The sequence below is a fragment of the Mirounga angustirostris genome, unplaced genomic scaffold (assembly GCF_029215605.1).
Source record: "Mirounga angustirostris isolate CCGP_5_RB_7025 unplaced genomic scaffold, mMirAng1.0.hap1 SCAF_3, whole genome shotgun sequence".
Classification (NCBI taxonomy): Eukaryota; Metazoa; Chordata; class Mammalia; order Carnivora; family Phocidae; genus Mirounga; species Mirounga angustirostris.
In genome coordinates this window covers 6,943,833-6,956,575 of record NW_026991711.1, presented here as the reverse complement: position 1 = coordinate 6,956,575, position 12,743 = coordinate 6,943,833, and positions in this window count along the sequence as shown.

Genomic DNA, 12,743 nt, shown 5'->3' with positions numbered 1-12,743 from the left:
AGCAGTAGGAGGGAATCTGTTTGCCTTACCCTTTTCCAATCTCTAGAAGTCACCCACATTCCTTGGCTCATGGCCCCCTTCCTCCATCTTCACATACTGCCATACTGGATCAAATTCCTAAATTGCATCACTCTGAGTTGACTGTGGTTCCTCACTCTTTCACTTATAAGGACCACCTGGATAATCCCCAAATCAAGGTCATCTCTCCATTTCAAGGTCAGTTTATTAGCAACCTTAATTTCCCTTACCATGTGACAGTGTATTCTCAAGTTCTGGGGATAAACATGGATATCCTTGAGGGTGGGGGCATTATTCCGCCAACCACATCCTGTATCTTGATATCAGCCATTTGGGAAAACCCAAGTTTTATGATTGTGTTCACTGAGGAGGGAGGACTGAGCTGAGGGTTTGATGTAAGGCAAGTGTATTCTTTCTCATATGACTTTAAAAATGTTGAGTATCCTGAAGATAGTTTGCACATACCCTCGATTAGCATTTCTTGATCACAGAGCACATACAATAAAATGCCATGAATCTGTGAATCTGAGGAAGGAAAAAATGTACAGTTATGGCTAGCTAGTACTGAATTACTCCAAAGTAAAGGTGCTTGTAGGACTTATCAAAATATGAACACTTTTCAGAACTAAAGGTGGGTACTATTAGCAGGCATAAGTCAGGTTAGTTTATCTCCAGTAAACTAAGGGTTATGTTCACCATATTGATAAAGTCCATGCTATCTCCTCCATCAGTAAGGAATAGTTATGAATGGTATATTCTGGCATTTGTGAATGTTATTATTTGGGAACATGATATAGTTAGGAGGAGGGAGCAGTTTAGAAAATAGCTTTGACCATCACTCTCAAATACCATTTGCTGCATGTGATGTTTCCATGACACTGAAAAGCAGACAAATCAACACTAAGATCACTCTAGTGTTCTCAATAAAATTAAATGTGTCATTGTATTTAACTGGATAGTATGGTTAGAACACTCTGGCATTTAATTATATAAAAATGGTATATCTATAAATAGGGACTAGGAAGTGCATATTGAAAGGGAAGGGGTAGGGGCGCCTGGGGGGCTCAGTCGTTAAGCATCTGCCTTCGGCTCAGGTCATGATCCCAGGGTCCTGGGATCGAGCCCCGCGTCGGGCTCCCTGCTCCACGGGAAGCCTGCTTCTCCCTCTCCCTCTCCCCCTGCCTGTGTTCCCTCTCTTGCTTTGTCTCTCTCTGTCAAAAAAAAAAGGGAAGGGGTAGAATGAAACAAATTCTTGAATCCCTATGACACATGTAGTATTGGTTATCCTAAGCCTTCTCCTAAACGATTACTACTCACATCCTTCTTGTATTAGCTTTAATGTAATTACAGAGACTGGTGTCATACATTGACAATGTTCCCATTATCTGCCCTTTACATCACCACACCACCAGTCAAGGCCATTACTCTACAATTTACACACACGCTAACCATTCTTTTTTCTAAACTAACCTCTTTTTTCAATTCTTCAGATAACCTCCTGCTCAGACACCATCATGGCCTTCCATTTACTAGCAGATCAAGTCCCAAATCCTCAGCTTGGCATTAAATGCTCAACAGGGTCTGCCTTAACCTTCATGTAAAGTCATAGATATAGATTTCTAAAACTTAAACATAATCAGCTGTAAATCCCTCATTTCACAGAGGAAGAAAACAAAGCTCAGAAAGATTAAATAATTTGACCAAGTTCATGCTGCCAGTGACAGGTAAAACAAAGGAACAAAGGTCATCTGATTCCCTGGCTATTCCCCTACAAATTCCCAATACTATTTTCTATTAGCCCAAATATTGCATTAGTTTTTGTCTCAAAGTCTTCTAAATATGACTTCCTCATGCTTTATTTTGCATTATTGACAGAAGACCAGGACTTAACACTGAATTATTGAAGGTAACAATATTGATTTTTTTACATTTAAGTCACCAATAAAAGTATACACTCTTTTTATCAGTTTTTATGATGTTTTGTCCCTTCTAGGTATTTTAGAATTTTTTAAGTTTCTGCTAAAATTTCTATTAATGTTGACACCCTTTTCATAAATCAAATCATTTATGCTTCTTTTATTTATGTCCTGCAATATCTTATATGCTGTCTTTCTTATGCTGCCCCTCTCCTCATCCCTTCCTCTCTCTCTTTACCTTTTCTTACTGCCTTTTGAAAATTTGTCTCTTTTTTATATTTACACCCAGTGATGTTCTAGAAAGATTTTCTGATGGCTCATGAGAGGTTATGTAGGGTAATAAAATAGAATGAATTGAAAATAGGGCAACAAAAGGAGTGAAAACCTGGATGGGGACAAAGAAATAACATTGAGAATGCAAATTACAGTGATGCACGTGGGAGTACAACTTTACTCTTAACTTTGTATCAAGTAACATGAAGTGAGAAGATATGTCAGCTAATCAATTTCATATTCACAAAATTATTTGTACATAAATTAAGAAGATGTCACAAGTGTGCTGGGAAATTATAAGTGTTCTGGCAAATAAGATTATTGGAATTTTTCCTAAGGAACAAATTATGTTATACAGTAAACTTTATTTTTGACAACACAATACAAATGTTTGTTTATTAAATATTGACCATCAATTTTAACTGATGATCTCACAGAAAAATAGAGAATCAGAGGAAAGGAGGAAGGAAGGAAGGAAGGAAGGAAGGAAGGAAGGAAGGAAGGAAGGAAGGAAGGAAGTGTTCAGGGACTTCTGATTTTAGCTATGAGATATAGAGCAAGAAAGAGCATCATTCTCACCTTAAAACATGAAAAAATATAGACAAACTGGAAATATGAGGCATTCATAGAAATCAGAGAACTGAGTTACAGAGTAAACATCCAATTCCATGTCTGGAGAGAAAAAGGTGAATGCAGGAAGAAAGCAGGGCCAGAGAATTTGGTCACTGGGACAGATGCCCTGATGTTTTACAAGCTGATGAGAAGTTTCAGCTAGAAATTTTGGATAAATTACTAAAGGCCAGTGTAGGTTGGAATGACAATTAAAGCACCTGAGGTCCATCACATCTGCAAGTTTTTTTGCAAGAACCCCAGCAGGTATGCAGAGCTGAAGAGGATCCTGAGAAAGCTCCAACCACCTCTGAAAATCCACACAAACCTATCTTCCCTACCTCCCCTACAACAACAACAAAAAGCCCTAATCAACAGAGGAAAAAACAACAAAACACTTCTAGCTTGACTTCAGATACTGATTGTGGCTGAGAGAAGTGAACAAACAAACAAAAAGCCCTAGCCCCTGGAGACAGGAAGAAATATCTGCTGGGTTCAGCATTCCATGCAGAACTTATTAAATTTGGGCTCTTGTTATTCATAGAATGCTGAACCTAGCAACTATTTCTGCCCTTCCCCCAGGGGAGCAGGAACACCTCTGAGGGCAATAACCTCAAGACCCAGGTTTGCAATTACCCCCCTAAGACAGACAATCAGAACATCAGAAAATGCACACCACATGTTGCTTTTCACCACCACACCACACCACGTAAATTGGAATAGAATTAAGAATATTGCAAAGGACAAATTCTAGAGAGTAAAGCAAAGGGAAGGTCCAAAGCTGAGCAGGGAAACTCCAATGGGGACCACCTTCAAATCTGCCTAACTTCTAACTAGATTTACATGCATTGGACACCAAAGGCCCAGGACAAGGACATGTATGCTCTGATTCGCTCATTTTATACACACACACACACACACACATATTTGCATACATATATACATATATATATACATATATGTAAGTATATATATATATACATATATATATATATATATATATGTATATATACAGCCTGAAGATGCAAAACAATCATCCAGACTCAGATATGACACAGATGTTAGAACCATCAAACAAAGAATATAAAATAACTACAATAATAGGCAAAAGGCTCTAGGGTAAAAGGTAGATGACATATAAGATCAGAGAAGTAATTTCAGTAAAGAAATAGAAAATATAAGAGAGAAACAAATGGAAATGTTATAATAGGAAACAGCTAACAAAGATGAAGAATGCTTTCAACTTGCTCATGGTTAGATTCAACACAACCTAGGAAATCATCAGTGAGCTGGAAGATAGGAAGATGTGAATGATGCAAATGGATATCTAAACAGAAAAACAGAGCAAAATAAAAATTACAGAGAATTCAAGAGCTGTGGAATAATATCAAACAATCTAACATATTAGTAGCCTTAGAAGGATAAGAACGTGAGTGCAGCACAGGAGAAATACTGCACAAAATAATGGCTGTGAATTTTATAAGTCTTGATAGACACCATACCAGAGACCCAAGGGTTACAGAGCATACCAAATTTGACAAATAACAAATCAAACAAAAATGCCAAGCACACATAGCCATTTAAACTGCTGAAAACCAAAGACAAGAGAAAATCTTGAATGCAGCCAGAGGAAAAAAGCGACTTTATCTACAAAGGAATAAGGATAAAATCAGAGCAGACTTTTTATCAACAACCACACAAGGAAGAAGTCAAAGGAATGAAGTTGTTGAAGTGCTAAAAGAAAAACAAAACTCTTAACCTAGAACTTAATGTACACATTGAAAATATACTTCAAAAGTGAAGGAAAAATACTTTCACAAACAGAAATAGGAAATTCATTGTCAGAAAATGTGTGCTACAAAAAAAAAAAAAAAATGTTGAAGGAAATTCTTTAAGCAGCAGAAATGTGACATTGCCAGAAAGTTTAAGCCACTGAAAACAATAGAACATCAAAATTGAACAAATAATGGTGAAATACATTTTTCTTCTTTTTTATTGTTGTAAAACGTAAGCACTTTTTCTTAGAAGATTTATTTGAGACAGAGAGAGAGAGAGAGTGCACATGAGCGGGGAGAAGGGCATTGGGAGAGAATCTCAAGCAGACTCTCCACTGAGCATGGAGTCCAACATGAGCATGATCTCACAACCCTGAGATCATGACCTGAGCCTAAATCAAGAGCTGGACGCTTAAGTGACTAAGCCACTCAGGCACCACAAAAGTAACCACTTTTTAAAGCAAAATTTGTATCAAAGTATTTTGCTTTTATATATAAAACTTAAATATATGACAAACATGGCACAAGGGGTGGGAGAGAGGAATTGGTAATATACTGTTATAAGTCTTTTATACTACATGTGATTCTGTACAACATTATTCTAATTTAAATTCAGATTATTAAGAAATGTGTGATGTAAACCCTAGGACAACCACTAAGCTAGACTTTTTTAGAAGTAATATTGTTAAAAAGTCAATTAAAAATATTAAACTGGAATTATAAAAAAAAAATTCTCAATTCACACCAGGAAAGGCAGAATAAAGGGGAAAAAAGGAAACAAAGAACAAATGGAACAAATAGAAAACAGCGAGCAAAAAGGTAAAATTTAATTTAACCAGTCACATTAAATATAAAGAGTCTAACCACATCAGTTAAAGCACAGAGATTGTAAGGTTAGAATCTATGTAAAATTAATTAAGCAAATTTGCCATAATAATTACATGTAATAGAATAATTTGACATTATTAAATGGCTATTTTGGGTTATTTTTCTTATAAGTTTTAAACTCTGTGCACAAATGTACTTTTAAAATATAGTTTTGGTCACATCATATTATTCATTTCCTCATTGAAAATCATTTAAAAGTTAACTGAAATGAAAATTTTGGTCATATTTCATTTTTTAATTAGTTATTTTCATATTGGTCACTACTAAGACAATAAAAAAAATTCAAAATCATTCCACCTTTTCAGAAGGATCATATTCTTTATGTCTACTTTCTTTTATTCATGAAAGGACAGGAATATAATTGCAATTATCCTACTATGTACTCAATGCTGATATTTTTTACTGACAATTTTTACTGACAATTCCAGCTGAATTATTATGAAATTGTTCTGCTGAGTATAGAACCATTAGAAAAAAAAAAGAAGCTAAAGTTCAAGGTACATGACATAATTAAATAGGTTATGTTAGTACAAATTCAAATACAATCTCTTACTACATATTTACTATGTTCTAGAAAGTTTATATATAGTTACACAGAAAGGCAATTCTTTCGCTGAGATTTTCCTTAAATTCACTGCCATATTTTTCCCTTGGTATTATCAGGTAAATTTCCTTCAACACACACATTGTCCAATGTACCAAGAAAGTTGGAAACACTTTCCACATTAAGAAATTCTTTTAATATGAGTATGTCATAATGAGGGATGGAATTTTCAAACCTTAGTATTTGAAGACTTTGAGTGAGCTCCTGGAAACATACAGACAATCCGCTGAGCTGAAGACTGAGAATGAATTTAAGAATTTCGATGACTACTTTCAAATGTTTAAATCAGTAATCGGGTATTAGGAACATCATCCTTGTAAAGTTTTGCCAATTGATTATTATATTTTCATGGACAATATAAAACAATACATTCTGGTTTTGTTGTTTTTGTTGTTGTTGTTGTTATTATTTTATTGAGCATACTTTTTTAGAAGCAAATACTATGTTAGGTACAAATAATAAATGACAATTAATAATATATAGGTCCTTTTTACACAAGGATTGTGCAGTGTAGTAGAAGACAAATCTATGAATAAAATTAGGACATAGCTACTGCACAAGCATACAAAAAGTGCCAAATGTACTTTCTTTGTTGGAAAAAGAGAAGAAACATTACATTTGCCCAAGATAATATTACTCTAGAGGATTTTTATTCACCCTGCTCCATGAAGAAATGTAGATATCATCCAAAGAAAACTAAATCTTTGGGCAAGTTATTAAGTGTCATTGACATATACTTTTCTGTGTCCTATAATTACCTTCCTTTCTCTAGCCTGGGCAATCAAATCAAATAAGAATTGAAAGCACCAATTCAATTCTGTCATCCTGTTCCATTGTATGGGGCTGTTCCTATTGTGAATTGAAATTCTAAGCAGCCTACAAATGGCAGAAACTTAAATTATTACAGTCCCAATTACTGAGGAAATAGCCCTATACAGATAAGTGAAGTATGATGGTTAGAACAAATTGAAATATTCCCATCAAAGTACATAGAACCAAGTGTAAGTCACAAGACTGCATAAAGCAGAGAAGGTAAAACTTTATAGTAGTTACCTTCTTAACTTTATTAATTTCTTTTTCATTGTTATTTCAATCTTAAGAGGGAATTATGTTGCTTTTTAATTGGCTACAGAATTTTCCTTAAGTCAAACAAAACAAGCATTTTCTAAGCACCTACTAACTGTGGCAAACTCTGCTAAGGATATGGAGATGAGCCAAAAAGATCCTCTGCCACCAAAACTCAGAGACTGAAAAGAGAAACAGAAAAAAATTTTTTAAACAGCATGAGATGTGTTTTAATAAAAACAAGAATAAGGTGTTAGGAAATAGGACAGAGGGTGGCCTTGGGTGGGTGTTGAGATGTTAAAGAAGGCCTTTGTGATAATGATCTGATATTTAGTGCAGCAGAAGGATTTGGTTAGGCCAAACAGTGCAGCCTTCCCAAGGATCACAGAAACAGGAGTAGAGTAAATCCGGAAATCACAAATAATCCCGTATAGACTGAGCGATGACTGATTAAGGAGAATTGGCAAGGGAGACAAGTAGGTAGGGGCCACATCATGAAGACATTTCTATGCTACAAAAAATAAGCTTAGTTTTAGCTTCCGAGAAACAGAGAGCTGCTGATGAGTTTTACAACAGGGCACGATGTGTCTACAACCACTGTGAGAGTCCCATGCTTTGGGCACAGAGATGAGTTTGCCAGGCAACAGATGAAGGGTGCCGGAAGTCAGGCCTCGTTCTGCCCAGCCATCTGTACACTTGGGCGGCAGGCTGCTTAACCCTGAGGGGAAAAGCACACTTTCTTTGTAATCCTTGTAATGTAATGTAATCTTTGTAATGCCTCTTTGAAATGTGTTTAGAGACGAGGAGATTTGATCTCCGTAATAGCCCTGTGAAGAAAGAATTTTCTCTATTTTATGTTGGAAACTACTGAAGCTCAGAAGGGTTAACCCTCAAGAGTAGTTAAGAGCAAGGAACTAGGCTTGAGACTAAGAGCCACTCCTTGCTGGCTATCAGAGCTCCAGCAAATTACTTCACAGCTCTGTAACTCAATTGTATCATGTTTAAAATAGGGATGATGCTACTGTCTTTCACAGAGGGGTTTCATCGCTATTAATTACTAATGAATGACTTAATGTAAAGTGATTATAAGAGCAACTGACACATCTTAACTATTCAATAAATATTAACTATATTTGTTTCTCCAAATCAACTTAGTAATGAGATGGATTGAGAAACCCAACCCTGTCTCCTGTTTAAGTTTTTCAAAAGATAGATATTTAAATTTGACAGAAAATATCATAACTTTAAAACACAACTCAATGGGAGTACAAATTCTCCATGTGTACATAAACTGTGGATGGTTGAGAGAGTCACCTTGGAGTAGACCCTGGAGCGACAGGTCGAAAATGTATTTCCACACGGAAGGTCTGTTTACATAAGCAATATGCTCCACCTTCAGATATTTATCACTATCATAGACAACATCGAAAGCTAGGAAAAGGAAGAATCAAAGCTCAGATGATTCGGTATGGTAGTGACATATTTCATCAGGGGGAATAATAAAAGATGTCCCTGAAAGATTTTGTATTTAGTACCAGCACAAGTCAACAAATCTTCTGAGAATTCTTTATCAGTAGGAAGGCCCACAGAGGAGGACCAGAGGACCAGAGGTTAGATGACCTGGAGATTCCACATTTGCTGTGAAATGACTTTAAATATCTGTATAAAATTTACTTCCACACACTCTATAGACTGAAATTGAACATTCTAGATATGTCCATTTTTTTATTAATATGCTCCAAATTTGCTGTAGAAAAAAAACCCCCAAAAAACACCAAGGCAATTAGAACACAAAAACAAAATCTATCCTTTGTAATTGAAGGAGGAACTATTAAAGGTGACTTAAACTGATGTAACATGCAATTTTTCAATATAGGAAACTACTTAATACCCCCTCACTCATATCGATACACATATTGATTGGCATCCATTATCTGGTTATCACAGCATCCGGGCATCAGAATTGACCACCAGTGGCTGGTGACAACAGTCCTAGTTGGGATACATTATTTCCTCACATTGATTCTTTTTGTGATTCACTCACTTTGTTTTCTATTTCAATACTGTTGACTTTCGGAATTGACTGTGCCGTACCATACTTGTCTTTTTGTTTTGTGTAGTTTTCGTTTTTGTAATTACACCCAGGATGCAACATTTATTTTGAGCATAGGTCTTCATTCACTTTATGCCACAGATCCATTACGTGTCACGCCATGAACTCATTCATATACTCTGGGAACTCACACTCACGCTCTGGTAAAAGGTATTCTGATTGGTCACTCGTGTATTTTCTTTTTTAATTTAACAGTCCTCTATTAGACTCAGATCAAAAATATTCATCATGAAAGCTAAAGTTTCAAATCTGCCCTGCTCTATTTAGAAAAATATTCATCTCTATATCAAATTTAACTTATTACTATTAATAAACATGCAAGAACTCATAGTTTTTTACTTAAAATATCTCTCTTAATTGAGATTAATACTAGGAGTAGAAATATCTTTCCTTTGTTGGATAGTTAAGGAGTTCAAGGGCATGATGAACACCTGAGCTAGATCCTGTTTCTTTATAAGAGACTGTTCTCAGATATAGCACTTGAAGAAAACAGGAGACTATGTCTTTCATCTCCACTCAAATGCTGAGCAATTGTTCCTTTGTTAAAACTCCTAACAGAAGTCAGAAAATTAGATTGTATTAGGTATGAAGCCATCGATGAAAGATGATGATAGTCACATTGTTCAGTCATGATATTCTACATAATGAAACCACACAGAAACACGATATATGGTAAGAACAGAGAAGATGATTTTTTAGACAATTTTTAAAAATTTTATTTATTTATTTGAGAGAATGAGATAGAGCATGAGAGGGTCAGAGGGAGAAGCAGACTCCCTGCTGAGCAGGGAGCCCAATGCGGGACTTGATCCCGGGACTCCAGGATCGTGACCAGATCTGAAGGCAGTTGCTTAACCAACTGAGCCACCCAGGCGCCCCAAAGATGATTTTTTAAATGAATTATCACATTCTAACATGGGCTCATTATTTTATTCATGAGTCAATTATACGCACCCTCCCTTCTGCTTAAGATGATGTCATGCATGTCTGCCTGGCAAACAACTACCATCTTACAAGAGGGATGTAAGGGCCACCTCTACCAGGAAACCTCCAGGATCCTTTTTGCGAGGAGGATAATGACCTCTGCATATCAGCAACTGTACATAATTATTGGATCACTGAATAAAACTCGTAAACTAAAGCTGATCAATAAATCCCAGAGTGATTGATTTCATTTTTAAATGTGAAATACATTACCTTAGGAAAAGATAAAGGCAAAAGATATTTTATAATAAAAGTTGTAAACACATAAAAACTGATGATTTATAGGGGTCAATGATGTAAAGAGGCTGAAAGTGAATTTACAGACCTATGGAGCTGAAACAATAAAGATGAGATAGCTTTTTATGCTGTTTATATAATACTTGTGATTCAGTTATATATAAGAATATTGTAGACTTCTTCAAATTTTTTCCATGGCACGACTATTAGTAAATAAACAAGCCCGTAAACTCTTTTCATCTTTCTCTGTTTCAAATGTGGTATCATATTTTAGTGTTCTCATACTAGAATTTTTGCAATTTTTTTTGAAATCTCACAGATAGAATGTAAAATAATGTATGCCACTGACAATGTTTCTATGGGTTAAAGTACTTTTCCTCACAAGCATTGTTAACAATTGGACAATTTACAGTATTTTTAATGCCAGTTTTATTTTGTCAATTAAATACCTTTAATACTTACTTCCGCTAATAATATTTTAGCCAACTAAAGTATTAACCAATATGGTAGTAATTTAAATAGCATTAAGTAAGGAAAACTGTCATTCCCCGTAACTGGATTTTTGCTGAGATAAATGGCATGAGAGTTATATCAGATGAATTTCTGAACCGTAATACCTATGGTTATGCTCATATGACAGATGTAATGTGAACTATTAATCTGACTGTATAGGATTTCTCTTCAATTACCAATCAGTTTTAATCTCAGCAAGTTCCAAGGGCACTCTAACCTTCCAAGATCACTGATGTGTTATATAATTTGTAACTCCATCTTTAATATGTTCCCAGCAGCACCTAGAATGATATTAGTAAATATGAATATTTTAAAAACATGTTATATTGCTAACTCGGTTCCTTAAATAAAGGTTAAGACTTGACTGTCATTCCTAAAAATGAACAATTTCATTTAAATTTTTAACTTTTCTTTAAATAATATAATTTACATTTGTGAAAAATCAAACCTCCTCATCATAATTCAAACAAATTAGAAGATATGCAGCATGATTCCCCTTCTCTCTCTCTCTCTCTCTCTCTCTCTCTTTCTCTCTGCAGGGTACTAGAAAGTGCCCTCCAGGGCCTCTCAGAGCAGAGATCCTTCGGGTGCCTTGCTTGGGTGAAAGTGTGGATTGCTGCTTGGTTTCAATTTTTGTTAAATCATAGCTTTTGAGCTCAGAACCGCAGGCAGTACTAATACAAAGTATGAATGAAAAAAGAGAGTAGAAATGCTAAGGAGCCAGAAGCCAAAGAAGATGCGGATTCACAAGGCAATGGGCACTCACCCAATCATCTCAGCAGATCTCACTGATGGACCAACAAAATTGCCATTTCTGCACTTGAGGAAGTGTCAGATAACATGCCAGAGGATGCCTACGTTTGTGTGTATTCTATTTAATCCTCACAATAGCATGACCTGTGTTTATCAAATGAGGAGGGTATCACAGAGCATGAGATAGGCAATGGAGTTGCATTTCACATTGAGATTAAGCTCAAAGTCAGATGTTAGAATATAAATTTCCAGAATTGAAAATCATCAATTAAATCTCAAATCATCTTTTGATCTCTAGGACCTGGAAACTTGGTGTCTGATTTTGCAAGGATAACTTTTCTTTTTTAAAGCATTTTCTCTTTTGCATGGGCGAAGGGGACTCCAAGCAGATGGACTGGAAAAAAGAAAGAGGGACAATAGCCCAACAAGTCCCCTGCTTCTGTTTCATCCTCTCACTTCTTTTCCCAGGCACTAGCCAATCCTTCCCCCCAGTCACAGACACCCATTATATTGACTCTTGATGGTCCATTCATTGAGCCAGTATAGGTCATTTTAGGTCTTGATCCCTAAATTACTGCTGACATTTACTATTTGTTCCGTTGCCGGTGACAATGGCAGGATACTCTTTGTTAGTTCTCCATTTGGAAAATAATTGTTTAATCAAAAGTCATAAGTTTTTTGAAGCAAAAATGAAACAAATAGAGCAGAAACATAATTCAATCCATTGTTAATCCAGCTTGCTTTGAAAGTGAATAAAAATGAAAACAACTATCAAGTAAACACAAATTATTTTTTCCCACATGTCCACTCATCTGGTATAGAAGTACATATAATAGTACCTCTAGATCTTTGGTTTCAGCAAAATATAATTGTTGGAAAAGGTTTTCAGAATGTGTTTTCTACAAACAACTTTGGACTAAAATATACAGTTTAGGCAAATCTCAAAATCCTTTATTTCCCCCCACTTAAAGTGGTTGAGAGTTCATAGCTACCAT